Source organism: Hyla sarda, chromosome 10 (assembly GCF_029499605.1).
Source record: "Hyla sarda isolate aHylSar1 chromosome 10, aHylSar1.hap1, whole genome shotgun sequence".
In the NCBI taxonomy this organism is placed as follows: Eukaryota; Metazoa; Chordata; class Amphibia; order Anura; family Hylidae; genus Hyla; species Hyla sarda.
Window position 1 is genome coordinate 4,387,022 of NC_079198.1, and position 27,272 is coordinate 4,414,293.

Genomic DNA, 27,272 nt, shown 5'->3' on the forward strand with positions numbered 1-27,272 from the left:
ATATATATATATATATATATATATATATACACCCACTGCACAGTATCACTTCTCCTGTCCTGTATACTGGATGTTAACCTCAGTATCTACTCTTATTCTGTGTGTGTGTGTGTATATATATATATATATATATATATATATATATATATATATGTATGTATACACTGCACAGTACCACTTCTCCGGTCCTGTATAATGGGTGTAATTCTCAGTATCTCCTCTTATTCTGTATATATATATATATATATATATATATATATATATATATATATACACTGCACAGTACCACTTCTCCGGTCCTGTATACTGGGTGTAATTCTCAGTATCTCCTCTTATTCTGTATATATATATATATACACTGCACAGTACCACTTCTCTGGTCCTGTATACTGGGTGTAATTCTCACGATCTGCTCTTTTTCCTTATACATACACACTGCACAGTACTACTTCCTGTGCTGTATTTTTATATATAAATGTATCATTGTCCTGTATTAATCCATTCTGCTTTTCCTCTCTGGTCAGATGTTGGCTGAAGGCTACGTTATCGGTTCATCGTTCCAGGCTCCTGACTCCCTTTGTCGCCATGGTTACTTAAAAACCTCTTGGTCGCCCACGATGACAGCCCCCTTGCTCAGATGGCGTGATGGTCCTGTGTCCCAGGTAACAGTGCTAAGCAACAAGCTACCGTATGAGAGCACAGATTGGGGGGGGGGGGGGGTCACATAAAATGGCCGCTGCTTATATATTCAGGGGTCCTTCAGCAGAGACGTCGAGCCCCAATAATCTGATCAGGAAAATCATGGTGTTCAGCAATCGCTCATATCTGTAGACCCTTGGTCTCCAAACTGTGGCCCTCCAGCTGTTGCAAAACTACAACTCCCAGCATGCCCGAACAGCCGTTGGCTGTCCGGGCATGCTGGGAGTTGTAGTTTTACAACAGCTGGAGGTCTGCCTTTCGGAGACCACTGGTGTAGAGCAGTGATCCCATATTTTTAGACTCAGTTTCCTGCGTTTTAGTCTGTTTCACAGTATATTTAATTTTGCTATATCTTTCTATCTATATATGTAAAAAAGATATATATATATATACCAGATTGGTATCCCTATATAGTGTGTGACATGCACCAGTTGTACTGCGCAGATTTTCTGTGTGTGTGTATATATATATATATATATATATATATATTACATTATTTGAAAAAAAGAAAGAAAAGAAAAAGTAAGTCAATGGGAAACAGATAGCATACAGCAGCATCCAATAGTTACTGTCATTTGAACAAACTTTGCATAGATCAATAGTACAAGCAAATATTAGAAACTTTGTAGTATATCTTTTTAGGCAAAAATGCTTCTTTCTCCTGTTATCAAACTTCTTCCTCCCCCCCCCCCGCCCTCATCCTTACCTGATGAGGAGTCTGTTTCAGATCGGAAAAGCGTAAATTTATGTGCAATCTACAATAAGTGCTTTTGTTATGGGATTGAGTGCCGCAGACTTTATTGCGGAGATAGCACCCATTTAAGTTCCCGCTTTTCTACATCCCAGTTACTGTTTTGTACTGGTCGGAGATACCTGTATCCAGTTGGTATAAATGCTGCATTCCCGCTATTGATAGGTCTGAATAGGTGTGGCGCCCTACGCGCAACAATACTGGGTGAGGGTGTTTCCTTATCACTCTGCCAGCCTCCATTACGGGGGCTTTAATATGGATGCGCAATAAAAAAAATTTGGTTTTCAACCTGAAATGAAAGGTACACTTTAGGGTAGGGTCACAAACAGCGCATACGCAACATATTTGTCACTGCAAGAAATCTGCCGGGCAGCGGGAAAAACGCTAAATATGCACTATGAGCAGACAAAAAGGATCTCCCCGCCACAGCCCTGTGTGTGCAGTAAAATTTGAAGGCAGGCCTCCGAACCTTACTGCACACACAGGGCTGCAGCAGAAAAAAATGTGCCTGCTTCTAGCGCATACACAGTGTATTTTTCTGCTGCCTGGCAGATTTATCACAGCATCAATTATGCTGCGTATGTGCTGTGTGTGTGACCCTACCTTTAACACCTTCTCGCCCGAGAATGTATAATTACATCTTCGGCGGAAATACATAAATGTTAAAGGACGTATATTTACGTCCTTCCATTTTAACTGTACTCACTGTTTGTTTTCCAAAGCGAAAATGTTTTTATTAACGCAAGCCGGGGGGGGTCACATAAATAGTTAATAAACATATTTTCACATTGGAAAAGAAAAAGCGAATGCCGGGATTCATTTCATCACATTTGGATTCGTATTGTCCTCATGCACCACGGCACACTCGAGGGCCGCCCTCCATCTTTGAACTATGAAGAGGTAGTTGCTGCTATGGGCAGTCAAGACTCTCTGCTAATGCCAAAGTTGATTGCGGGATGTAAAAGCTAAAATTACTGGGGCTGGTGGGTTTGGAGGTTCTGATGGGGACCTCCGAGGGGTAATCGCTGGATCCTTACCAGCTAGGATGACGGCCAGAAGTCACATACCCTTCGCTGTGCCATCTGATCCCAATTTTCAAATAAAATCATGTAAATAAAATATCATATGTGGTATTTGTCACATGCGGAAAATTTCAGAACTATTAAAATATTACGTTAGTAAAACCGCATGGTGAACAGCATATATAAATAAAAAGCGATCAAAAAATATTGTCAAAACAAAAATAGTACTGATAAAAACTACAGATCACGGCACAAAAAAAAAACCTAGCCCTTATACGGAAAAATAAGTAACACGCGTACTTATTTTCTTACAAAAAGTTCAAAAGTTTTTTTAAAGTAGTAATATAAAACTTGGGTATCCTTGTATTGATACCGACCTACAGAATAAAGATAATGGGGTTTATTTACTAACGTGATCCCGACTCTTTTTTGTTGGGTTTTCACCCAAATTGTGTTGCACGTTCCATGCGACACAATTTGTGACCAAAAATAACAAAACCCTTCATTTTACAAGAAGACCCCCAAAAGGGGCGTGGCCATGGGAGAAATTGGGCGTGGTACCGACAAAAGGGGCATGACCTGACAGTTTTTAAAAATCCCAACATATTTACTAAGGTTTCCACCGAAAATGTGGTGGATTTGAGCTGAGGAAAACCCTACAGATCAGAACAGTTGTAAAAAAAAAAGCAAAACGTAGGGAAAAGTGCAAAATGTAGGGAAACCTTAGTAAATACCTTGGAAAAATTCCTGACGGAAATCAAAACCAACAAAGAAAACTACACTCCACTCTTAAATAAACCCCAATATGTTTTTACCAATAAGTGCACTGCGTTGATACGAAACCCTACAAAAGTAGCAAAATTGCTAATTTTTTTTTTACTTTTGCTGCACAATTTTTTTTTTTTGTGAAAAAATTTATGAAGTCAGTACAAAGTACAATTGGTACCGCATAAACATGCCCTAATATGGGTCTGTAGGTGGAAAAACGAAAGAGTTTTTAAAGATGAGGAGGAAAAACCAAAACGCAAAAACAAAAATTGGCCCGGCCATTAAAGGAGTACTCCGCCCCTGGCATCTTATCCCCTATCCAAAGGATTGGGGATAAGATGTTAGATCGCCACGGTCCCGCTGCTGGGGACCCCGGGGATCGCCGCTGCGGCACCCCGCCATCATTACTGCACAGAGCGAGTTCGCTCTGTGCGTAATGCAGGGCGATACAGGGGACGGAGCAGCGTGACGTCATGGCTCCGCCCCTCATGACATCACGGCCCGTCCCCTTAAGGCAAGTCTATGGCAGGGGGCGTGACGACGCCCCCTTCCCATAGACTTGTATTGACGGGGGCGGGCCGTGATGTCACGAGGGGAGGAGCCGTGACATAACTGTTACGCCGAGCGCTCCGGGTCCCCGTTCCTCCCCGGAGCACTCACAGCGTTCTCCTATTCGCAGCGCCCCGGTCAGACCTGCCGACCGGGTGCGCTGCGATAATGTTCCCAGCCGGGATGCGCATCCCGACTCGCTTACCAGACCCGTTCCCCGTCTGTGCTGTCCCGGCGTGCGCGCGCCGCGCCGGGTCTTTGCAATTTAAAGGGCCGGTGCGCCACTGATTGGCGCATTAGGTTTTAATCAGTACCTTCACCTGTGCACTTCCCTACTTATACCTCACTTCCCCTGCACTTCCTTGCCGAATCTTGTTGCCATTGTGCCAGTGAAAGCGTTTCCTTGTGTGTTCCAGACCTCCTGCCGTTGCCCCTGACTACGATCCTTGCTGCCTGCCCTGACCTTCTGCTACGTCCGACCTTGCTCTTGTCTACTCCCTTGTACTGGGCTTATCTCAGCAGTCAGCGAGGTTGAGCCGTTGCCGGTGGATACGACCTGGTTGCTACCGCCGCTGCAAGACCATCCCGCTTTGCGGCGGGCTCTGGTGAATACCAGTAGCAACTTAGAACCGGTCCACCGACACGGTCCACGTCAATCCCTCTCTGGCACAGAGGATCCACCTCCAGCCTGCCGAATCGTGACAATAACGATGCTCCGGCCCCTGTATTGCCCGTCATTACGTGCAGAGCGAACTCGCTCTGCGCAGTAATGATGGCGTGGTGCCGCAGCGGCGATCCCCGGGGTCCCCAGCAGCGGGACCCCAGGGATCAGACATCTTATCCCCTATCCTTTGGATAGGGGATAAGATGTCTACGGGCGGAGTACCCCTTTAACATCAAAATGACCCCACATAATTAAAGGGTTAAAGTATATGTTTTTTTTCTTAAAAAAACTAAACAAAAAAAAAAAACATAACAGAAACAAAAACACGTGAACGCACGTTAACACTGATAAGCACAGAGAAGTAGCTTCAGTACATTAGCAGTGCAACCTATTAGCGGTACAGGCAGAATCATAAAGTATTTATAGCGACATGATTTACGTAAATGCTCTAAGAATATGTGAATGCGGCGTATTTTTCTCATCTGATTTCTGCCGTGGGTTTTTACTCTTCTGTTTCGTGTTTGTAAACGGATGAGCTATTGGCTTCCTGCGCGGATGTGTCAACTGAATTGCCCAATATTGCCCCATGTAACAGACCCAGTGATCAGCAGATAAATGAGCAAATGAGACTTCTGAGGGAGGAAAAAAGGCTGAATTCACATTAAATTTGCTGCATATTTTTTTATAATGTACACTGATTTTTAATATAAAAATTTCCACATTTTGCAGGATACCACTCCTTAAAGGGGTACTCCGCCCCTAGACATCTTATCCAAAGGATAGGGAATAATATGTCTGTTCGTGGGAGTCCCGCCACTGGGGACGCCCGCGATCTCCCTGCTGCACCCGGCGTTCGTTTAGAGCATCGGGAGCAGCACCGGTGGCTCGTGACGCCACGTCCCGCTCGTGATGTCACGGCCATGCCCCCTCAATGCAAGTCTATGGGAGGGGGCGTGACGGCCGTCACGCCCCCTCCCATAGACTTGCATTGAGGGGGCATGGCCGTGACGTCACGAGCGGGGCGCGGATGTGGTGTCACGAGCCTCCGCCCTGCATCCAGCACAGTGGAGTTCGCTCTGTGTACTGGATGTCTGGGGTGCAGCAGACATTGTGTGAACCCAGCTTCACTTAACATTATGGACAGAAATGTACATCGTGATGCGCTGGGACTTAAAGGAGTAGTCTCATGGATAAAAACGTATCCCCTATCCAGATACATTTTAGATTGCAGGGGGTCTGAATGCTGGGGCATCAAGCCCCCTCCATATAGCTCTATGGGACAGCCATTTGACTATCTTCGGCTTTCCCATAGAGCTATATGGAGGGGTGTGGCGGCCCCCGCTTCAGGCGGGGGTCTTGACGTGTCGCTCTGGGGGAGAGCCGGGGCTCCATATAGGACATCCATTTATGATCACGGACACACCTGAGTACTGATGCCGACACTCCAACGTGTCACACCCTGCCCTAGACAGTCCAGGGGGAGGGGCCAGAGCCGGCAGCAAGGGGCCCCATTTTATGTTTAACTTGGCCGTAGCCCCTGACAGCACTGCCCTGATAGTGGCCCTGGATATACCAATGAGTACACACAGCAAAATGATAAAATTGTATGACTTTCGTATACTTAAATAGGGGGATCATTTATCACTAGCGCAGATTTTTGCACAAGTTAGTGGTTGTCACGGCTGCGGCACAAAATTTATTATGTTATGCCCATATGACAGGAAGTTGCTGGGAAGGAAAAAAAAAAAGAGAAGGGGTGAAAATCACGCCCTCATCCCCACGCCAACCGGAGTACAAATTATTTTTGTGCAAGTGATAAATTCAGCACACCAATCAGCGCACCTAATTACCATACTCCGTTTGAGGTGCAGAAAGCCAGCGCAGACAACATAAAACAGCGCAAATTCAATAATTTCTGTGCAAGTTAATGCACAAAATAAAAAAAACACAATCTTTGCGCAATTTTTAGATGTTTCGTGACCACGTTGCGGCGCGTATTCAGTAATCACTACCCCCCTTCCCCGTATGGGCGTTTATATCCGGTACAGTTGCTGATTTTTGACCAATAAATCATAGCGATAATTACCACACTCTGTTTGAGGTGCAGAAAGCCAGCGCAGACAACATATAGTAGGGTAAATTCGATCATTTCTGTGCAAGTTAATGCACAAAATAAATTTAAAAAACACAATCTTTGCGCAATTTTTAGATGTTTTGTGACTACATTGTGGCTCCTATTCAGTGATTACTACCCCCCCCCCCCCTTCACCGTATAGAAGTCTACATCCAGTACAGACGCTGATTTTCGACTAATAAATCATAGCGATAATACGGCCCTATCCTGCGCCGTCCGGAGTGCGTTTTGATATTTCACACATTTTTGACTTCCTGACAGGCGCCCCTGACATTGACAAGTCTCAAGCTATGGGCTCTGCGCCTAGCAACCGATTACCGCCAGTAGAACCGCACCGCGCATGCCCAGCTCCATTTCACGCGCCCATCTCCCCCCTTTCTCATTGATCAAACCGCCTGGTAACCGAGTGCACCTGCGCAGAACGCCGCCCCCTCTCGCGCGCTTGTGCGCGTGCTCGTCTCTGCGGCAGACATCGCTGCGGATTCGCCTTACGCATGCGCCTTGCTTTCAGACAAGCCCCGTCAGAGGGGGGAAGAAGAAAGGGAGGGGTTGGTGTGGAAGCTTCTGGAATTAGCGGAGGCAGTAGCTTCCGAGAGCGGAGGGGTTCGGCGGCGGTGGCGGCAGCAGCAGCTACGGAACCGGGATTTAACCCTTGTGGATTATTAAATAAAATGTCGTGGTGTGTGTTATAGTAAAGAAGCGCGGTCACGGAATGAGGGCGGCCATGGAGCTCTTTATCTACCCCCCGGGATATAAACGCTTCTCTGACCGGATAATCTCCGCAATGTTTCCTCGCTGCCTCGTTATGTGGGATCTTTATTTTGCCCCGGTGTCGCACTTTCCTGTTGTCTGGATTATTATTATTGGCGCCGCCATTTTGTGACAGCAGAACGCAGAGAGCGGCCGACATTTTGAGTGTTGTGTGGGCGGCGCATGCGCAGAACGTTGCTGGTCATCTTGCCGCTTTTCCCGCCCTTTTTTTCCCCTGTCAGGTTTTGCAGAGAGGCTCTGGTTCCACAATGAGTGAGGAGACGCGGCCAGTGAGGGGGCTCCAGTGCTCCCAGTAACCGGCTCTCATACTGGGAGGTTTTGTGAGGTGATTTCTATGTCACGGTGGAATTTGCTATTCGTGCCTATGAGGCTGTGGTGATTTTGTCAGTAAAAACAAGATAGTGGCCGATATTTGGCTGGGGCTATGTACTGCTTCATGCACATGTCATTTTTCTGCAGTGTGATGCAAAACTACAACTTCAGCTGCCAGGGCATGATGGGAGTAGTAGTTCTGCAACAGGTTGAACACCACATTACCATAATGTAAATCGTGGGTTCATTTCTAAAAAGTAAAACCGCAACGTCCTCGAACATCTGTTTGAACAGAGGCAGATGATCCTTTTTCACTATTGCAAAACTACAACTCCCAGCATGCCCTGACCTGGAATACTGCAAAATATGTAAACCGAGGGAGAAAAACCAGCGCAGCAGCTTCTTCCCACATAGCGTGTTGCTTCTATTGTAATCTGCTGTAAGAAGAAAACTAGTTTAACCCTTTAATTATCTAGATTGTTGTAAAGAACTGCAGGGATTTTTTATTTTTGTTAGACCTGGTTCACACTGTTTTTGTCTCTTTTAGGGCAGGGTCACACATGGTGCTCCTGCAATGGCTGTCACTGGGTAGCTCTCTGTGTCTGCAAGTAGTGGTGGATTTCCCGCTGTAGAAATTGGACACAGAGCTACCTCTGCTTTTTGTCGGTGACTGTCGTCGGCGCATGCGCAGAGTAAAATACGCTACTGATGTGACCCTGCCTTTAGGGCACGTTCACATGAGCGACTTTCCTCCAGTAATTTTCATCCGTAGCTAAAAAAAAATTCCACAGCAAAATGGAATCTGCTCTGGCATTTCAATGAGATCTGTTGTGGACAAACTTGCTGCGGCCATCTTGGTTTTTTTTGAACAGATTTGATCAAATACAAAATGCAAGTAAAGGAAAATTTAATCCCAATACATAACAATCTCCTCATAAAAACTAGTGAACATATTGGGGGAGATTTATCAAAACCTGTCCAGAGGAAAAGTTGCCCATAGCAACCAATCAGCTTGCTTTCATTTTTAACAAGGCCTCTGCAAAAATTAGTGATCTGATTGGTTGCTATGGGCAACTGGGCAATTTTTCCTTTGCACAGGTTTTCATAAATCTCCCTCATTGATTATAGAATCTCGCTTCTAAATCTGTCTGTGTGAACTTACCCTAAGGGCTCGTTCACATGGACTGATCCTGCTGCGGATCCGCCAAATATGGACCCTGCAGATTTGCCTCCAGCTGTGCCTGCTCATAGCGGCAATCCGTCGATACAAGCAGACACGCTGCGGTGTGCGAGTCTCTACACGCATGCGCAGTAGGGATCAACCAATATCGTTTTTTAGGGCCGATACCGATAATCGGTGGAGGTTAGGGCTGATAACTTATACCGATATTCCGGTATAAGTTATCGGCTATTTATCCCCCCGCGACAACGCTGCAGATCATTGATTTAAAGCGGGCGCTTTAAATCAATGCACTGCAGTGGCTTTTGCGGTGCCAAAGGCCGCCGCCGCCACCCGCTTCTCTCCCCCTGCCTGTCTGGGGGTCCTGAGACCTATCACCGCTCCCCGCACCGTGACCGCCCCCGCCGCACCGCGACCGACCACCTGCAGCGGCCCCATTGCCTCCCCCATCTCCGGTTTTATAATTACCTGTTCCCGGGGTCCACTCCACATCTGGCTCCGGTGGCGTCGTCCTGAACTGTCACTGTACGCACTGACGGTGATGTCACGTCACTCATCATTGCACACAGCGTAACGCAGGACGGAGCAAGAAATAGCGTGGGTTCTGGGAACAGGTAATTCTAAAACCGGGGATGGGGGAGGCAATGGGGGCCGGGGGGGGGTGCAACCGGCTTATCGGCAAGGTAATTGCCGATACCGATAATGCCCAAAAACGTGATTATCGGCCATACCGATAATCGGGCGATCCCTAATGCGCAGTATACGTGCACACATCGCGGCCGCTCTCCCTGAGCCATGCAGGGAGCAGCCGCGATGTGTGTGAATATACTGCGCATGCTCACGGCGACTTGCACATTGCAGTGTGTCTGCTCGTAGTGGCGGATTGCTGCTCCGAGCAGGCACACTGTAGGGGTCCATTGTCAGCAGATCTGCAGCGGAAATTACGCTGTGGATCCACTGTGCGAATGAGCCCATACGAGTGCGTTCACATGTGCATATGCCCATTGACTTCAATGGAGGTTTCCAGATTGAAGACCACTGATCTTGTGGATGGTTCTCGTCCCCACACACAATGTAGAAGGGCATTGACAAATACTATTTAATTTTTTTAGTGACATACTTTATCTGGCACTCTTCAAGTTTCTACCGTATGTGTGTTCGTATGAAATACTTTCGTCTTTAGTTGTGGCTAAAGTTTCCACTATTGCTCCTCTAGATTCACACAACATCAAAAAGATTAAAGGGGTACTCCGGTGGAAATTTTTTTTTTTTTATTTAATCATCTGGTACCAGAAAGTTAAACAGATTTGTAAATTAAATACAACAACCAAAGAAAAACGTAAGTGCACTCACTGTCGCGTCTGGATGTCTGGTAACGGGTAGCCGGGTCATGGCATAGGTGCTGGTATTGTGTGGCGCTCTGAGGCTACGCCGGCAGTTTTGCACTTAAAGGGGGTCTCCGGTGCTTAGACATCTTATCCCCTATCCAAAGGATAGGGGATAAGATGCCTGATCGCGGGAGTCGTGCCGCTGGGGACTCTCGGGATCTTGTACGCGGCACCCCGTTTGTAATCAGTCCCCGGAGCGTGTTCGCTCCGGGTCTGATTACGGACGACCACAAGGCCGGCGGCGTGTGACGTCACGCCTCCGCCCTCATATGACGTCACGCTCCGCCCCTCAATGCAAGCCCACGGGAGGGAGCGTGACAGCTATCACGCTCCCTCCCGTAGGCTTGCATTGGGGGCGGAGCGTGACGTCACACGCAGCCGGCCTTGTCGTCGTCCATAATCAGACCCGGAGCTAACACGCTCCGGGGACTGATTTACAAATGGGGTGCCGCGTGCAAGATCCCGGGGGTCCCCAGCGGCGGGGCTCTGCGATCAGGCATCTTATCCCCTATCCTTTGGATAGGGGATAAGATGTCTAAGCACCGGAGAACCCCTTTAAGTGCGTGCTTCCGGCAGAAGAAGAACGCACTTACGTGCGAAACTGCCGGCGTAGCCTCCGAGCGCCACATGATACCAGCGCCTATGCCGTGACCCGGCTACATGTTACCAGACATCCAGACGCGACAGTCTCAGCTCTGCGGTGAGTGCACTTACGTTTTTCTTTGGTTGTTGTATTTGATGCTTCATATCTGTGTACGTGCACCCCGCAGGAGACTCCTATCTGAGGTCGCCGAGGACTTTGCTATACGCATCATTAGGTGATATAGTTCTGTGTGCTCTCCCTACATTTCTATCTTGGAATTTGGCAGATTTGTAAATTACTTCTATTAAAAAATATTTATCCTTCCAGAACTTATTAGCAGCTGTATATTAAAGAGAAAGTTCCTTTCTTTTTGGATTTCTTTTTTTTTCTGTCAACAGTGCTCTCTGCTGACACCTCTGTACGTATCAGGAACTGTCAAGAGCAGGAGCAAATAAACATAGAAAACCTATGCTGTTCTGGAGAGTTCCTGATATGGACAGAGGTGTCAGCAGAGAGCACGGTGGACAGAAAAGAAAGAAATCTAGCCCCTAATAAGTACTAGAAGGATAAAGATTTTTTTTAATAGAAGTCATTTACAAATCTGTTTAACTTTCTGACACCAGTTGATTAAAAAAAAAGTTTTCCACCGGAGTACCCCTTTAAGGACTAATGTATTTAGTTTTTACGCAGTGCACTCTATGGCAAAACTAGACACTTTGTGGGTCAATACTAATAAAACGATATCAATGCTCGACTATAATTGTACTGCTTTTAAAAAAAAGTTTACTTTTTAACAAAATAAGTGTGTTTAAAATATCTGACCACCTATAACTTTATGTATATAGGACACATCATGTGTGCCGTGTTCTTAGTTTTTATTGGTACCAGTTTTGCATATATGCTACTCTATATAAAATTTTTTACAGGAATGTGATGTGACCAAAAATATACTCCAACTTAACCCCTTAAGGACTAAGCCCATTATGGCCTTAAAGGGGTACTCCAAAGTATAGGGGATAAGATGTCTGATCACTGGGGACCCCGCGATCTTGGATGCGGCACCTTAGACATTCGGTGTATGGAGGGAACTTTACTCTGTGCCAGAAGACTGGCAGTGCGGGGCAGAGGCTCGTGATGCCACGGCCGCTCATGATGTCTTGGCCACGCGCCCTCAATGCAAGTCTATGGGAGGGGGCGTGATACCTGTCACTCCCCCTCCCATAGACTTTCATTGAGGGGACGTGGCCGGGACATCATGAGCGGGGCGTGCCTCTGGCGCTGCACCCGACTCTCTAAACGAACCCCTTTAAAGGACAAAGCCAATTTTTGTTTCTGCGCTTTTCGTTTTGTTTCCTCCTCCCCTTTTAAAAATCATAACACTTTTAATTTTGCACCTACAGACCCATATAATGGCTTGTTTTTGAGTCATTAAATGTACTTTTTGTAATGACATAATTTCATAACAACATCTGCAGCAAAACAAACATTTTTATGGGATGGAATTGAGAAAATGTAATTTTGTTACTTTTGGGGGGATTCCGTTTCTACGCAGTGCACTTTTCGGTAAAAATGACACCTTATCTTTATTCTATAGGTCCGTACGGTTACAAGGATCCCCAATTCAGGTAAGTTTTTTTTTTAATTTCATTTTACTTTAAAATAAATTATAACTACATGCTCTGAAATTAGTATGTTTAAAATTGTCAACTTCTTACCCTTATAACTTTTTTATTTTACCGCATACGGGGCTATATGAGGGCTCATTGTTTGCGCAGTGATCTGTAGTTTTTATTTCTACCATTTTTATTTTGATGGGACTTTTTAATCACCTTTTTATTTTATGCCATATGAAGTGACCAAAAACTCATCATTTATTTATATTTTTATAGTACATTTAGGCACGTGGTGGTATCACATGATTTTCATTGATCAGTGTTATTGGTGCTCTGCTGCTCCAGCGTGCTCAGCTCGTGAGCACGCTTCAAACAGTAATGGGTAATGGGACCAGGGAGTACAGGTACGCCCTCCGTCCTTAAGGTGTTAAGGGATCACTTAAGAGGTGAAACCAAATATTTTACATTTCTTAAAAGGGGGATGGGGTCAATTTGTTTTTTGTAGGGGATGGCTTATTCACTTATTTATTTTTATTTTTTTCACATCCCCATCGAGAACTACACTGCTCAAAAAAAATAAAGGGAACACTAAGATAAAACATCCTAGATATGAATGAATGAACTAATCGTATTAAATACTTTTGTCTTTACATAGTTGAATGTGCTGAGAACAAAATCACACACAAATGATCAGTGGAAATCAACTGTATCAACGCATGGAGGTCTGGATATGGAGTCACACTCAGTGGAAAACCACACTACAGGCAGATCCAACTTTATGTAATGTCCTTAAAACAAGTCACAATGAGGCTCAGTAGTGTGTGTGGCCTCCACGTGCCTGTATGACATCCCTACAATGCCTGGGAAGGTTCCTGATGAGGTGGAGGATGATCTCCTGAGGGATGTCCTCCTAGACCTGGACTAAAGCATCCGCCAACTCCTGGACAGCCTGTGGTGGATGGAGCGAGACATGAAGTCCCAGATGTGCTCAATCGGATTCAGGTCTGGGGAACGGGCAAGCCAGTCCATAACATCAATGCCTTCCTCTTGCAGGAACTGCTGACACACTCCAGCCACATGAGGTCTAGCATTGTCTTGCATTAGGAGGAACCCAGGGCCAACCGCACTAACATATGGTCTCACAAGGGGTCTGAGGATCTCCTCTCTGTACCTAATGGCAGTCAGGCTGCCTCTGGCAAGCACATGGAGGGCCGCGCAGCCCCCCAAAGAAATGCCACCCCACACCATTACTGACCTACTGCCAAACCGGTCATGCTGGAGGATGTTGCAGGCAGCAGAACGTTCTCCACAGCGTCTCCAGACTCTCACATGTGCTCAATGTGAACCTACTTTCATCTGTGAAGAGCACAGGGCACCAGTGGTGAATTTGCCAATCTTGGTGTTCTCTGGCAGATGCCAAATGTCCTGCACGGTGTTGTAAGCACAACCCCCACCTGTGGATGTCGGGCCCTCATACCACCCTCATGGAGTCTGTTTCTTAATGTTTGAGTGGACACATGCACATTTGTGGCCTGCTGGAGGTCATTTTGCAGGGCTCTGGCAGTGCTCCTCCTGCTTCTCTTTGCACAAAGGTGGAGGTAGCGGTCCTGCTGCAGGGTTGTTGCCCTCCTACGGCCTACTCCACGTCTCTTGATGTACTGGCCTGTCTCCTGGTAGCGCCTCCATGCTCTGGACACAACGCTGACAGACACAGCAAACTTCTTGACAGAGCTCACATTGATGTGCCATCCTGGATGAGCTGCACTACCTGAGCCACTTGTGTGGGTTGTAGACTCCGTCTCATGCTACCACTAGAGTGAAGCACAGCATTTAAAAGTGACCAAAACATCAGCTAGGAAGCATAGGAACTGAGAAGTGGTCTGTGGTCACTACCTGCAGAACCACTCCTTTATGGGGGGGGGGTGACTTGCTAATTGTCTATCATTTCCACCTGTTGTCTGTTCCATTTGCACAACAGTATGTGAAACTGATTGACAATCAGTGTTGCTTCCTGAGTGGACAGTGGGATTTCACAGAAGTGTGATTGTCTTGAAGTTACATTGTGTTGTTTAAGTGTTCCCTTTATTTTTTTGAGCCGTGTATGTATAGCAATATTTTGATAGCCAGTGCATTACACTGAACAATATTAGCAATCTGCGATCCACTTGTATAGCTAATCCATCCAACGTAGTGCAATCTCCTTTGTAACTAAAAACAAAGATTCCCTAAGGAAAGTACGGACATGATGTTGCCATACCTCTTCATCCAAAATACCAAACAAACCAAATCAAGGGGTCAGTCGGAATAGAAGGGGCCAATATAGAATTTAGTTAACATAAGACTTCCCTCTATAAGGATGCCACATAGGAGCACTCCCATATAAGGTGCCAAAAATCTGCCCTAGGGGTCGAGCACCTGTGACAGGCATCCGAGGACACATGTCCCATCTGACACAGACTAAGCGGAATAATGTAGCAATAATGGATTATATACAATTGGATAAGTTTGTTATTGGCAGCTGGAGAAATCAACAAGTGGGAAGACTGCATGTCCTCACAGTTCTCAGTAGTTTTAGAAGGGATGTGGGGCCTCCAGTGCCATTCAGCAGGGAGAGGAGACAGTGAAATCTTGGCTTGGATGAGGTGAGTATACAGGATGGACACCAGATCCCTAGGACCCTGTGACTGCAACACCCCAATCAGAGGGTAGGAGGAGATGGGAGGACCAGTAGCTGTAAACTGGGCATTCACGGCATGGCGCAGTTGAAGGAATTTATAAAACGCTTCCCTAGGTACACCAAAAACTGTTTTTGAAGTTGAAGAAAGGAGCACAACACACCATCCTCAAATAGATGCTCCAGCATAGTCAAACCACACCCTGACCAGAATTCAGTATCCGGGGAGCTAACTAACTGGGAGAGATGAGGATTATGCCATAATGGCAGGTCAGACATCAGTGAAACAATGAATCTGCTTGGTGGCCCTCCAAACCTAAATGGCCAATTTATGTAGAGGGAGCAAATCTCCTGCGGGAGGACCCTCCAATAAGGGGCAAAGAGAGGGGAGTTGGACATATCTAGCAAGAGTACACTCCGCACCAGGCAGGGGATCTGGAAGTACCCAATGTCATAAATATCGTAATTGGCCAGCTAAATAGTATAAATGAATATCTGGCAGAGCCACCCCTGCCGCCAACTTCAGACACTAGAGTGTAGACAGTTTAATTTAGTGTCTATTAGGGCCCCAAATAAAGGGGGTAAATAAAGAATGCAAGGTGGTAAAAAAGGACTTAGGGACAGGAACAGCAGCATGTTCCAATATGCATAAGCACTTAGGCAAAATGATCAATTTAATCAGGTTAATAGAGAGAGATCCCCACAGGCGGAATCTGTCCCGTATATAAGGCAGCAATGGCATAACATTAGTGGGTAGATCACGGGAGGAGCCCCTATTAATGTGAACGCCCAGGTATTTAAACGTGGAGACCACCAGCAGACCACACATCACCGATGATCATAGGAATCTAGAAGGGGCATGAACGCAGACTTGGACCAATTAATGCAAAGTCCAGAAAATGTACCAAATCTACCAAGTAACTGTATGGAGTATGGGAACATAACAGTGGGGCGGGATCTAAAGAGCACCATGTTGTACGCGTAAAGGCCAATACATTCCTCCCAACCCCCAAGGGACATACCCATATAGAAGGTATCCTGTCTAATTAGCAGCGCCAGGGGCTCCACCGCAAAAAGAAGCGGGGACAGCGGGAACCCCTGTCGTGTACCCCGGCCCGAGGTAAATGATTGAGAGGAGATACCATTAACTAGGACCTGAGCCATAGGGTTCTTGTACAGTATAGAGACCCAGTGTCTGAAATTTGCACCAAAATCGTACCTTGGAAGAACCTCAGAGAGGTATCCTCACTCAACTGAATCAAAAGCCTTGGCCGCATCAAGTGCCGCCAAGGCCCAGTCCCCATGATAAGCCACTCCCACCTGGACAGCCACCTGCACCCTTCTGATGTTATCTGAAGTCGATTTGCCGGGCATAAAACCGGACTGGTCCAGGTGAATGATGGATAGAATCACTTTATTCAGGTGATTGGCCAGTCCTTTAGCAAAAAGTTTATAATCCAAGTTTAGTAAAGATAGAGAGCGATAGAAGCCACAATCTGTAGGGTCCTTATCCAGCTTTAAAAGAACTATAATGGTAGCATCGTACAAGGAAGGGGAAAAGCCCCCTTCCCTAAATGCCACTGTATACATATCTAGGAGCGGCGGCAGAAGCGTTTCAGAGTAGACCTCCAGAGGGAGACCATCCGGTCCAGGAGATTACCTTTGGCCATGTCAGAAACGACATCTTGCAGTTCAAGCAAGGTAAGGGGAGAGTCTAGAAAATCACGATGCTCAGCAGAGAGGGTTGAAAAATCATTGGCATCCAGGTAGGCATGTAATTGAGCAGGGCTATAACTCACCTTAGACATATATGTCAGCATAAAAGGAGGAGAACCGGCTGGCAATGTCAGAGCTGTCAACCAGCAAGGAGCCATCTAAGGCTCTACTCTTTAGGAGGTGTGGCAGTATGCTGCCGAACCAAGTGTGCTAACAATTTGCTAGATTGATTCCCATGTTCAAATAAAATTGCTTTGTAAAGAATAATTTCCTATTCATTTTCTCATTGAAGTGAACCATTTATAAACGGCCCATAGAGAGCCACGCCTGCTTATTCGGAAGGGTCCAAGATATATGCTGCCTCCAGCGCCGAACACTTGCCAGCCAGCTCCACCTCCCGCCTAGAAGTGTCCTTCTTAATGAAGGAGATTGTAGAGCGAAGACACCCCTGAAGGAACGCTTTCATAGTCTCCCATATCAGGCAAGCCCTCAAGCAAGTTATGTTGCAAAAATACTTGTAGTTGGTCCGGGATCCTATCATTCTCCCCAATGAGCTCCAACCAAAATTAGTGAATTTTCCACCTCCTAGGGCCTGGGGAGCTAGACATGAGGAGAGAAACACACAAGGGGGCTCATAAATGAAGAATCCACCTGGAAATAACAGCATTACAGAAGGCCAAGTCACTGCGTGAGAGGGCATTCCTACCAATAGTAAAGCAGGAGTATACACGGAATCCAGGGCAATGAAGTAGGAACGCATCAAGCCACCCATCCCCCTCCAAAAGTGAGGAGAGTGTGGTCGAGTATCGGTTGGGTACAAAATTAAAATGGGGTACATATACAAAAAGAAAGACATAAGGACTATTATTCACAAAGGCATGTATGAAAATAAATCTCCCATGCGGGTCTTTACGGACAAGGGTGGGCTCCCATCTTACACACCTATGCACAAGAACAGATACCCTCCGGGAAAAGGAGGTGTGGAATGTGTGCTGCGACCACTGTACCCAGGGGCGAATAAGTAAATTAACTCTTATCTGGAGTCTCCTGAAGGGCAATAATCTGAGGGTTAAGTTGACATATTTGTGTAATAACTATCTCTTTTTAGGCGACCCCAGCCCCCTCATATTCCATGAAAGTACCTTTAAAGGTGCAATAACTAGAGATGAGCGAACTTACAGTAAATTTGATTCGTCACGAACTTCTCGGCTCTGCAGTTGATTACTTTTCCTGCATAAATGAGTTCAGCTTTCAGGTGCTCCGGTGGGCTGGAAAAGGTGGATACAGTCCTAGGAAAGAGTCTCCTAGGACTGTGTCCACCTTTTCCAGCCCACGGGAGCACCTGAAAGCTGAACTAATTTTATGCAGGATAAGTAATCAACTACCGAGCCGAGAAGTTCGTGATGAATCGAATTTACTGTAAGTTCGCTCATCTCTAGCCATAACCTTACATAGTCATAAAGGAGTAAAATCAGTGGCAACATAGGCATAAAGAGTGAATATTAAGGACCGTGACACATACAGAGCATCATGGGTAACAAAACATAATGTGGGTATTGAATAGATAGGACCCACTGACCAGAGTACCGACCAGGTAACGAGGAAAGAACAAACATACTGTGAAGAACAGCATACAGAGGAAGTTTCCCTGTGATTATAGCTCTATCTAGTGGGGAGAGCCTGCAATGACATGTAAGAACGTGCTTCTCAGAGACAAAAACTAGATGAGAAGGGCCAAGGAGAGTAAGAGGAAACCAGAAGAGAAAGAAATGAAAAAGGGAGAGGATGGGGAGACATGGGAGGAAGAGGGAAGAAGAGAAGGAAAAGAGGGGAAGAGGAAGGGAGGGGAAAGAGAGAGAAGGAGGTAGAAGGCAGGAGGTGCAAGGTATAAAGGATGACAAGAGGAGAAAAAGAAGAGAAGAGAGAGACCAGAGACAAGAAAAAGGATGCAAAGGGAAGAGGAGGAAGAGCAGGAGAGAGGGAGGATATCCAGATGGGCAAAGCAAGGAGAAGAAGGGACAATAATATGGTAGGAAAGGGACCGAGGGCAGAAGTCAGGAGAATAAGGGAGTGATCCCAACCAAGCAGTATGCACAATAGCACAGCAGCAGAGGTAGTCAGCGTCCAGCCAGTAAAGAAAGTGAAGCCAGGGATCTTCAGCAACAGCGCACGTGACCACGCCATCAGAGGAGGGAGAGTAAGTCACTAAGCAGCAGCATTGGATCACACAGTCCCGGATTAGCTGGGACGCGGTGCGCCCCCTCCACTGCAAATGCCGGCAAAGAGTGCACATCAGGGAACAGGTCTTTGAGCCAGCTCTCTACAAATGCACCCGGGTTTTTCCCCTCTGCACGTTCAGGCATGCCTATAATCCTGATGTTGTTTTGGCGCAGCCTGTTCTCTAAATCATCATTCTTCAGCTTTGTCTGCTCCACCTGAGTACGTAAGGTAGCAATAGAGTCCGGGATTGGGCCCATGGTGTCCTCCAGCACGGAGACCTGCTGCTCCGCCTCCGTCACCCGGTCTCTAAGATTATGTATGTCCTGGCGCAGGAGCCCTACGTCCACCCGCACCTCTTCCATCTTTCTCGTGAGGAACGTGCTGCTGGTCTGTTTAGTGGTAAGCAGCATCTCACTAACCTCCCGTAGAGTCAGCTCGGGGACATCTGATTCTGGCTCCGAGGTGTCAGTTAGTGCAGGCTGGGGTAGAGAGTCAGAGCAGGAGGCCTGGGCCACAGATGCGCGGCCGGTGCCATCTTGTTTACCAGCCCGGGCGAACCCTTTTAGTTTTTCTCCTGCCCTTGGCTTGGATCTTGCTTAGGGGCCATCTCCTTAGCTTTAGATCTGGTAATCGGTGTCTGGGAAGCCAGGATGGGTATTTAGGATGGAGATTCAGCAGGTTCTGAGCGGGAGCACTCACTCTGTGCGACCGCTCATACCAAGCTCCAGGCCACGCCCTGCAGTGTCTAATGTTTGAAAGAAAAATAAAGTGAATAGTAAAACTCTTTTTGATTACATCCTGTGGATTTTACCCACATGAAATCTGCTTGTGAGCATGCTACATGTGAACATACCCTTGAGGTGCTGGTTACTGTATGGGAATCAACCTCATTATACAGCATGTGCCTCACTACATGGCTCATTGAGGACTATTATATGAGCCACAAAGGCTGTTATAAAGCTTTCCTGGGTTGCTAAACTACAAATGCCTAGTTACTATGCAGCAGTACAGGAGCTGTCGCTGCATATGTAGTTGTGCTTAAAAAGCAGGTTATAACAACCCCTTAGAGATGTAATGGCGGCCATTTTGGCTATAAAAGTGCAATAGGATTCTACATAGGGGGGGGGGGGGGGGGGATTGTAAATGCTGCACACTGAGGATCTGACAGCTGTGACCTCTACTAATTTGGATGGGAATAGGAATTAATGTTCAGATATTTATCTTCAGGCACTGAAATCTTACTCTGACCCTTAGTCCTGCTCACACACCTGACATCTATGTTAGTAACTTGCATTTCCCCATCAAATTACATAGCAGATTGGCTACGAACGAGGGAGCTAGACAGACCAATATCTACTCAAGACCCCTGCAAGTAGAACAGAGTATTGAATGTGATGAAATCCAACATGTCTGATCTGTCTGTGCCCTGGGGGAAACAGTCGGGCCGCTCCGTATGCATAAGATTTTCTGTGAATTATCATGTCCTGTAAAAGGGCAGCTTTCCCCTCACTGATATATAATGTGTTTGGCATCTCTTCCTTCACCGTGCGACATCAAAATCCAATCACAGAAGAGCAGACGCCGTCCTGAAGGATAGATGGCTTTGTCTTATGGCCATTCTCACTTGTGTCTAGCACAGTGTTTCTCAACTAGGGTGGCTGCAGCTGTTGCCGAAGGCTGTCCTGGCATGCTGGGAGTTATAGTTTTGCAACAGGAAACATTGGTCTAGCATTTTGTGATGCATTTAGGCTTCTATTTGCCAGTTTTGACAAATGCGGTGGAAAGAATTGCACCGCGTGCAGCACTATTCATATGGTTATAGCAGTGGAAACCATGACATACCATATTATAAGTGTGATTCGTTGGGCACTGGTTTTATCCATGTTATGGCTCCTGTTGTAAATGAAAGCTACAGCATTAGTGTGAACAGTGCCTAATTTTTATTTTCATTTTTTTTTGTTTGGTAGGATAACTGCAGCATTGCCCTTGTAACGTAATGTCACCACGTAGCAAAAAAAAAAACACTCAGGTTTTTTTTTATGTTGTATGAAAAAGATTTATAAAATCACTACAGTGTGGTAAATGACTGTGTCCACCAAACTACACAAGCAGCAATACATGATGCCACGTTGGCCTCTTTTGCCTCCTTGGCTTTTATGTCGGTAGTGATGTGGCGCAGCAGAGAAGAGGATCTGAGAAGAACGCCTGGGCTGATCCGGCACAAGGCATCCGCGCTAATTACACACAGGAGATTTGTGCTGCTGATCAGATGATACAGGGCGCAGCTCCGCCGGCACCCTCAGGGGGTCCATGTGTGAATTTCTCTGAACTCATTATGCTGGGAAAGTGTCTTTCCCATGGTGCCCCGCTCCCAGCACATGTACCGAGCCCCTCATTACATGGCCGACGGCTCTTTTTCCTGCCTGGTTTTCCAGTAAATTCTAATAGATTCACAGATGACGCTGCATGGGAAGAAATGCGGATCTGCACCTAATGAACCAAGTGCTAAAAATAAGAGACAGACTGTATCTGCTGCAGCCGCCCATCCTGACCCAAATAAATAACATGCTTAATGGGCACATTCACACGTACAGGATCTACTGCAGGCAGGGGCTGCAGGTTTGATGCTTTGATAAATAATTTAGTATGATGTTACATGTTGTTTTTTTTTTTTTTTTTTTTTTATTAACTGATGTGTTATAGTTGCAAGTGTTTGTTTTTATTTTTTTTTTCTGTAAGGCTTGTGTTCACACAGAGTAAATCAAGATTAATTCACGCCGAAAAATGTATGGGCGGAAAACAGAATTTAATTTTCGCGCGGAATTGCGCGTGGAAATGGGGGAGAAGGAAGTGAAGGGTTTTTCAGCCATTTCCGCGCAAAAATGATGTCGGGTGGAATTTTTTTTTTTTACCATTGACTTCTATTGATTTCTGCTAGCGGATTTTGGTGGAAGAATGAACATGCTCATTCTTCAAGCGGAACGGAATTCAGCGTCGGAATTCCGCTAGCAGAATTTCCGCAGTGTGAACAGGACAGCGGAAAAAACATTAAAGTCAATGGGCAGAGGAGATGTGAATTAGTTTGGAGCGGAGAATTCAAGAGGAATTATTTGAGTAAATTCCTCTTGAATTACTCCGTGTGAACGCAGCCTAAGGCCGCATTCACCTCAGGATCTGACCTTCCAATGCACAGATACAATTTCGGAAGCTCAAATTGCCTGAAATCGTGTCTGTGCATGGATAGGTACAGACAGATACGGAGCCATTAGATGGGCACTCTCATTAAAACAAATTTTTGCACTCCATATGGTAAATAAAAAATATTTCTAATATACTTTGTTTAAAAAAAATATAGTTTTCTATGTTTTATTTGTGCTTAAAAAAGCTCAAGAGCACATTTTCCCCCATCTTATACACAGACTTAGGACCGAGGTCCAAACACAGGATGTGCAGCCTGGAGTGCTGAGGGGGGGGGGGGGGGTCATCCAACAGCATATGGCAGTTAAGTGTGAGAGGAGCTATGATTGGATGAGGCTGGACACATCCTACTCAGCACTCCAGGCTGCACTTTCTGTTCTAAGTCTGTGTTTAAGATGGGGGGAAAATGGGCTCTTGAGCTTTTTTTAAGCACAAATAAAACATAGAAAACTTCATTTTTTTAAAACAAAGTATATTAGACATATTTTTTATTTACCATAAGGAGTGCAATAGCAAAAATTAGTTTTAGGATGCGTTCCCACACGGCATATACGCAGCGTATTTCACGCTGCGCAAAATTTACGGCAGCAGCGGGAAATACGCTGCGTATTCCTTGCTCACTATACACACAGGGCTTTCCGGCGGCAGCCCTATGTGTGCAGTGAGTTTTGGAGGCGGAGCCGCGCATCACAGTCACTCCGGCACACGACCCCGCCTCTAAAACTCACTGCACGCATAGGGCTGCTGGTGGAAAGCCCTGTGTGTATAGTGAGCAAGGAATACGCTGCGTATACGCCGTGTGGGAACGCACCCTTAATGAGAGTTACCCTTTAACTATTATGGGGCTGCAGACCCGATCGTAGTCAGCTAGTGAGAAAATGACCAGATTGTATTCACTAGCTGACTACAATCGGGTCCGCAGCCCCACAATTGTTAATAGCTCCGTATCTGTCCGTACCTGTTCATGCACAGATACGATTTCAGGCGATTTGAGCTTCTGAAATCGTATCTGTAAGGTCAGATTGTGGTGTGAATGCAGCCTAACAGATCCTGTGATCCAGTGATTCTTCCTAATGTGGAAATGCCATTAAAACAAACTACACATGTTTTTGTCAAAGCTAGAGAAAAAACAAACAAACAAAGGCTGTCTAAGGCCGCATTCGCACGTCAGAAAATGTGTGTCATGTCCGCACGGAAAACACGTGAACATTCCGCACATTTGACTAATCTGGCGGGTGTTAGGACCATTAGGAAATGCGCGGGATTAAAATACCGCACCTGGAGCATGTTGCATTTGCAGTGTGGCATTACTGCAACAAAAATGCACCCAAAGAGAAGAAAGGTGAAACAGAAAAGAATTGTTTGTATTGCATTTATTCTGTTCTTCTTGCCTCTATATTTGGCTGCAGTTATTGTTTTTTACTTACTTATTTATTTTTATTTAATAAATTGCTATGATTTTTTATAAGTCTTCTAGGGTAGAGATAAACGTGCCATTTTTTGTTTACATCATTTTATTTTGTAAGTCTACCCTATTACTTGTTTCATCTTTACTTACCGTATATGATGATTCAGGGATTTTTGTGTACATAACTGTGTTGCTTATCTTTATAATAAATCTTCACTGTTTGAATCATACATTGGTCTCCTGCTCATTCTGCAGAGAGACTCAGCTCACGCTGGGTGGTACAGTTGCCAGGGTAACAGTACGATGCCCAGTGAGTTCCATATACGAGGCCTTTTCTGATGACTTGTGCACAGAGCATGCTGGGCATCTTTTGGTTGCTCTGGTAACTGTACTGCCCGATGTGAGCTGCGTCTTTTGCAGAATGGATGTGAGACCATCGCTGGATATACTCTTTTAAGAGGCTATTCATTTTTTGTAAAATTGATGGCCTTTCTGCTTGTTCCCTTGTCGCCGTACAGTGGTCCCTCAAGTTACAATATTAATTGGTTCCAGGATGACCATTGTATGTTGAGACCATAACTCTAAGGAAACCTGGTAATTGGTTCTAAAGGCACCAAAATGTCATCAAAAATTGGAAAAAGTGATAATTAAAGAAAAATAAGTAGATAACTAATACAGATAAAGAAAATCCTTACATATAAAAGTAAGAAAGATCTACTGGGAGCTGTAAATCACTGTATGTCAGTGTTTCCCAAGCAGGGAGCCTCCAGCTGTTGCAAAACTACAACTCCCAGCATAACCGGACAGCCAAAGGCTGTCCGGGCATGCTGGGAGTTGTAGTTTAGCAACAGCTGGGGGCACCCTGCTTGGGAAACGCTGGTCTATGTATAGGACAGGAGCTTCTTCAGGGTCCTGTACAGTACACGCAATGTACTAAAAAAAGTAACATGGAGCCGCCCTCACCTGGTATCCAAAGGAGCAGCTAACCCTGGCACAGGTAAAGAGTACAGAACATGTAATACCTCCCTGTACTGTAGGGGACGCTACCAGACACCAGTCAGTGCATACACTTCAGTATTACAGGTAAAGAGTACAGAACATATAATACCTCCCTGTACTGTAGGGGGCGCTACCAGACACCAGTCAGTGCATACACTTCAGTAATACAGGTAAAGAGTACAGAACATGTAATACCTCCCTGTACTGTAGGGGGCGCTACCAGACACCAGTCACTGCATACACTTCAGTAATACAGGTAAAGAGTATAGAACATGTAATACCTCCCTGTACTGTAGGGGGCGCTACCAGACACCAGTCAGTGCGTACACCACTAATACAGGTAAAGAGTATAGAACATGTAATACCTCCCTGTACTGTAGGGGGCGCTACCAGACACCAGTCAGTGCATGCACTTTAGGAATACAGGTAAAGAGTACAGAACATGTAATACCTCCCTGTACTGTAGGGAGCGCTACCAGACACCAGTCAGTGCATGCACTTCAGTAATACAGGGGTTTTACCAGTAAATTGCCCATTCTGATTGGTCAGTTCCAGCCATTGACACATTTCACAGATCTGGACTGTCCGTACATTGTATGTTGAGTCTGGTTTCAACTTACAATGGTCCAGAAAAGACCATTGTATGTTGAAACTATTGTATGTTGAGGTCATTGTAAGTTGAGGGATCACTGTATTTCTAGTAACATTGTCACATTCAAGTAAAAGCGGTAACGTTGCAGTACCATTCCAAGCTGCCACAGATGGTTTTGTAATGAGGGAACAAGCAGTAGTGAACACTAAAGAAGCTGCTGCAATCACTGCAGCCTCTGTGAACAGATGGATGCTAGGAATTAGACCCCTGCCAATCTAAAATAATTCCACATGCCCAGGAGAGGCCTTAGGTAAAGCAGGACAACCCTCTGAAAGGTATTTTAATGTGGATTTTTGCAGCGTATTATAGTAGCAGCAATGGGAGGAGGTTGTTATTTATTATACGGTTTGAGTATTGGCTAGAACTGATTGTACAAATCTATTGACATAAATAAAAATAAATATTTAAATAAAATTTGCCATGTGAACAAGCCCAAAGGCTGTGGGGCATTATGCCATTCAGATTATGACGCAGCACAAGAGTCTATATTGAAAATCCATTACCATTAGAGCATACGGATGTAATGGAGGAATGTTATGAAAAGAGACTTGCTATGACATTCTGCATTGAACCAATGTTGTACTGCTCTACTATTCATGCACCAATTGACTTACTGTATAATTATCAATGTATCTCTCTGCAAAACAAAGTATTGGGCATGAAAAAATCCAATATGTCTGCTGTTTGTTCCCCGGGGGATAGCTTCACATATTAATGTACTTGTATGAGGGCCGTCGGGGCCGCCTGGGAGAAAAGTGGGAGAAAAAATACTGTGCAGTCTTTTCCTCCCGCTACTCCTGATGAGGAACAGCGCGCCTGACGGACCCCATTGACTATAATGGGGTCCATTGGGACCCGCTGTTGCCCGTTGTGCTGGCCACTAAACTCATTAAAAAAAAAAAAAGACTGACGGCCGTTCTCAACATGGCGCAAAGGCAGTGTGAAAGAAACCTAATCTGGATAGGCAGCTTTACCTTAGTCTGTGTGACATCACCGTCCACACTCTATGACATCACCATCCAGTCAGAGGTGAGCAAATAAGAGAGGGCCTTGTATTGATTCACAGCTGTTTCTAGCATTTCATAGTGTTTTTTGCTTGGCTTGTCACTGCATCATTACCTCTGTACTGTAATGTCACTATGCTGAAGAAGACACGCTGAGGTTTTTAACATTGTGTGAGGAAGATTTTATAAAATCAGAGTGTGGTAAATGATTGCGGCCACCAAACTACACAACCAGCAATACATGCCGCCATGTTGGCCTCTGTTGCCTCCTTCACTTTTCTCTAGATAGTGATGTGGCACAGTACATGAAAGGATCTGAGAAGAACACCCGGGCTGATCCGGCACAAGGCATCCGCGCTAATTACACACAGGAGATTTGTGCTGCTGATCAGATGATACAGGGCGCAGCTCCGCCGGCACCCTCAGGGGGTCCATGTGTGAATTTCTCTGCTCTCATTATGCTGGGAAAGTGTCATTCCCATGGTGCCCCGCTCCCAGCACATGTACTGAGCCCCTCATTACATGGCCGACGGCTGGTTTTCCAGCATATTATAATAGATTCACAGATGACGCTGCATGGGAAGAAATGCAGATCTGCACCTACTGAACCGAGTACTAAAAATAAGAGAGAAACTGTATCTGCTGCAGCCGCCCATCCTGACCCAAATAATATACTAAGGCCAATTTCAGATGAGTGTTGAACGTCACCTTTTTACAGCCATATTACAGCATGTCCCAGCCTGCAGACCCAAACTGAATACATCATAGATCAATATAATACTGTCAGTTCAGGCCATTAAAGGGGTATTTAAAGTTAGTGTAGTTCATAATATAGTGTCTGTACCTGTGTTTCATGGTGGTCTCGCAAATCTGTGACTTTTGCCCCTGTTTATTTTTAACAGCATACAAAATTAGTGTCATCTTAGGTTTTCCCAGGTTACAGTGCAGCCACAGACATTACATCACT

General features: G+C 45.6%; 1 protein-coding gene across 12 annotated transcripts in view; it reads left to right on the forward strand.

Annotated features, from left to right (window-relative positions):
* Positions 1 to 429: 429 nt before the first annotated feature.
* LOC130294476 (uncharacterized) overlaps positions 430 to 27,272 on the forward strand; it is a 96,744-nt gene continuing 69,901 nt past the window's right edge. For 3 of the 12 annotated variants that reach the window (XM_056544324.1, XM_056544330.1, XM_056544336.1), the window contains exons 1-2: positions 7,017 to 7,683; positions 12,416 to 12,446. The gene's annotated coding sequence lies outside the window, so the exon portion shown is untranslated. Of the gene's footprint in view, positions 663 to 7,015; positions 7,684 to 12,415; positions 12,447 to 27,272 lie in introns of those variants that run through there. The other 9 variants (XM_056544331.1, XM_056544335.1, XM_056544333.1 and 6 more) reach the window with 7 other exon arrangements.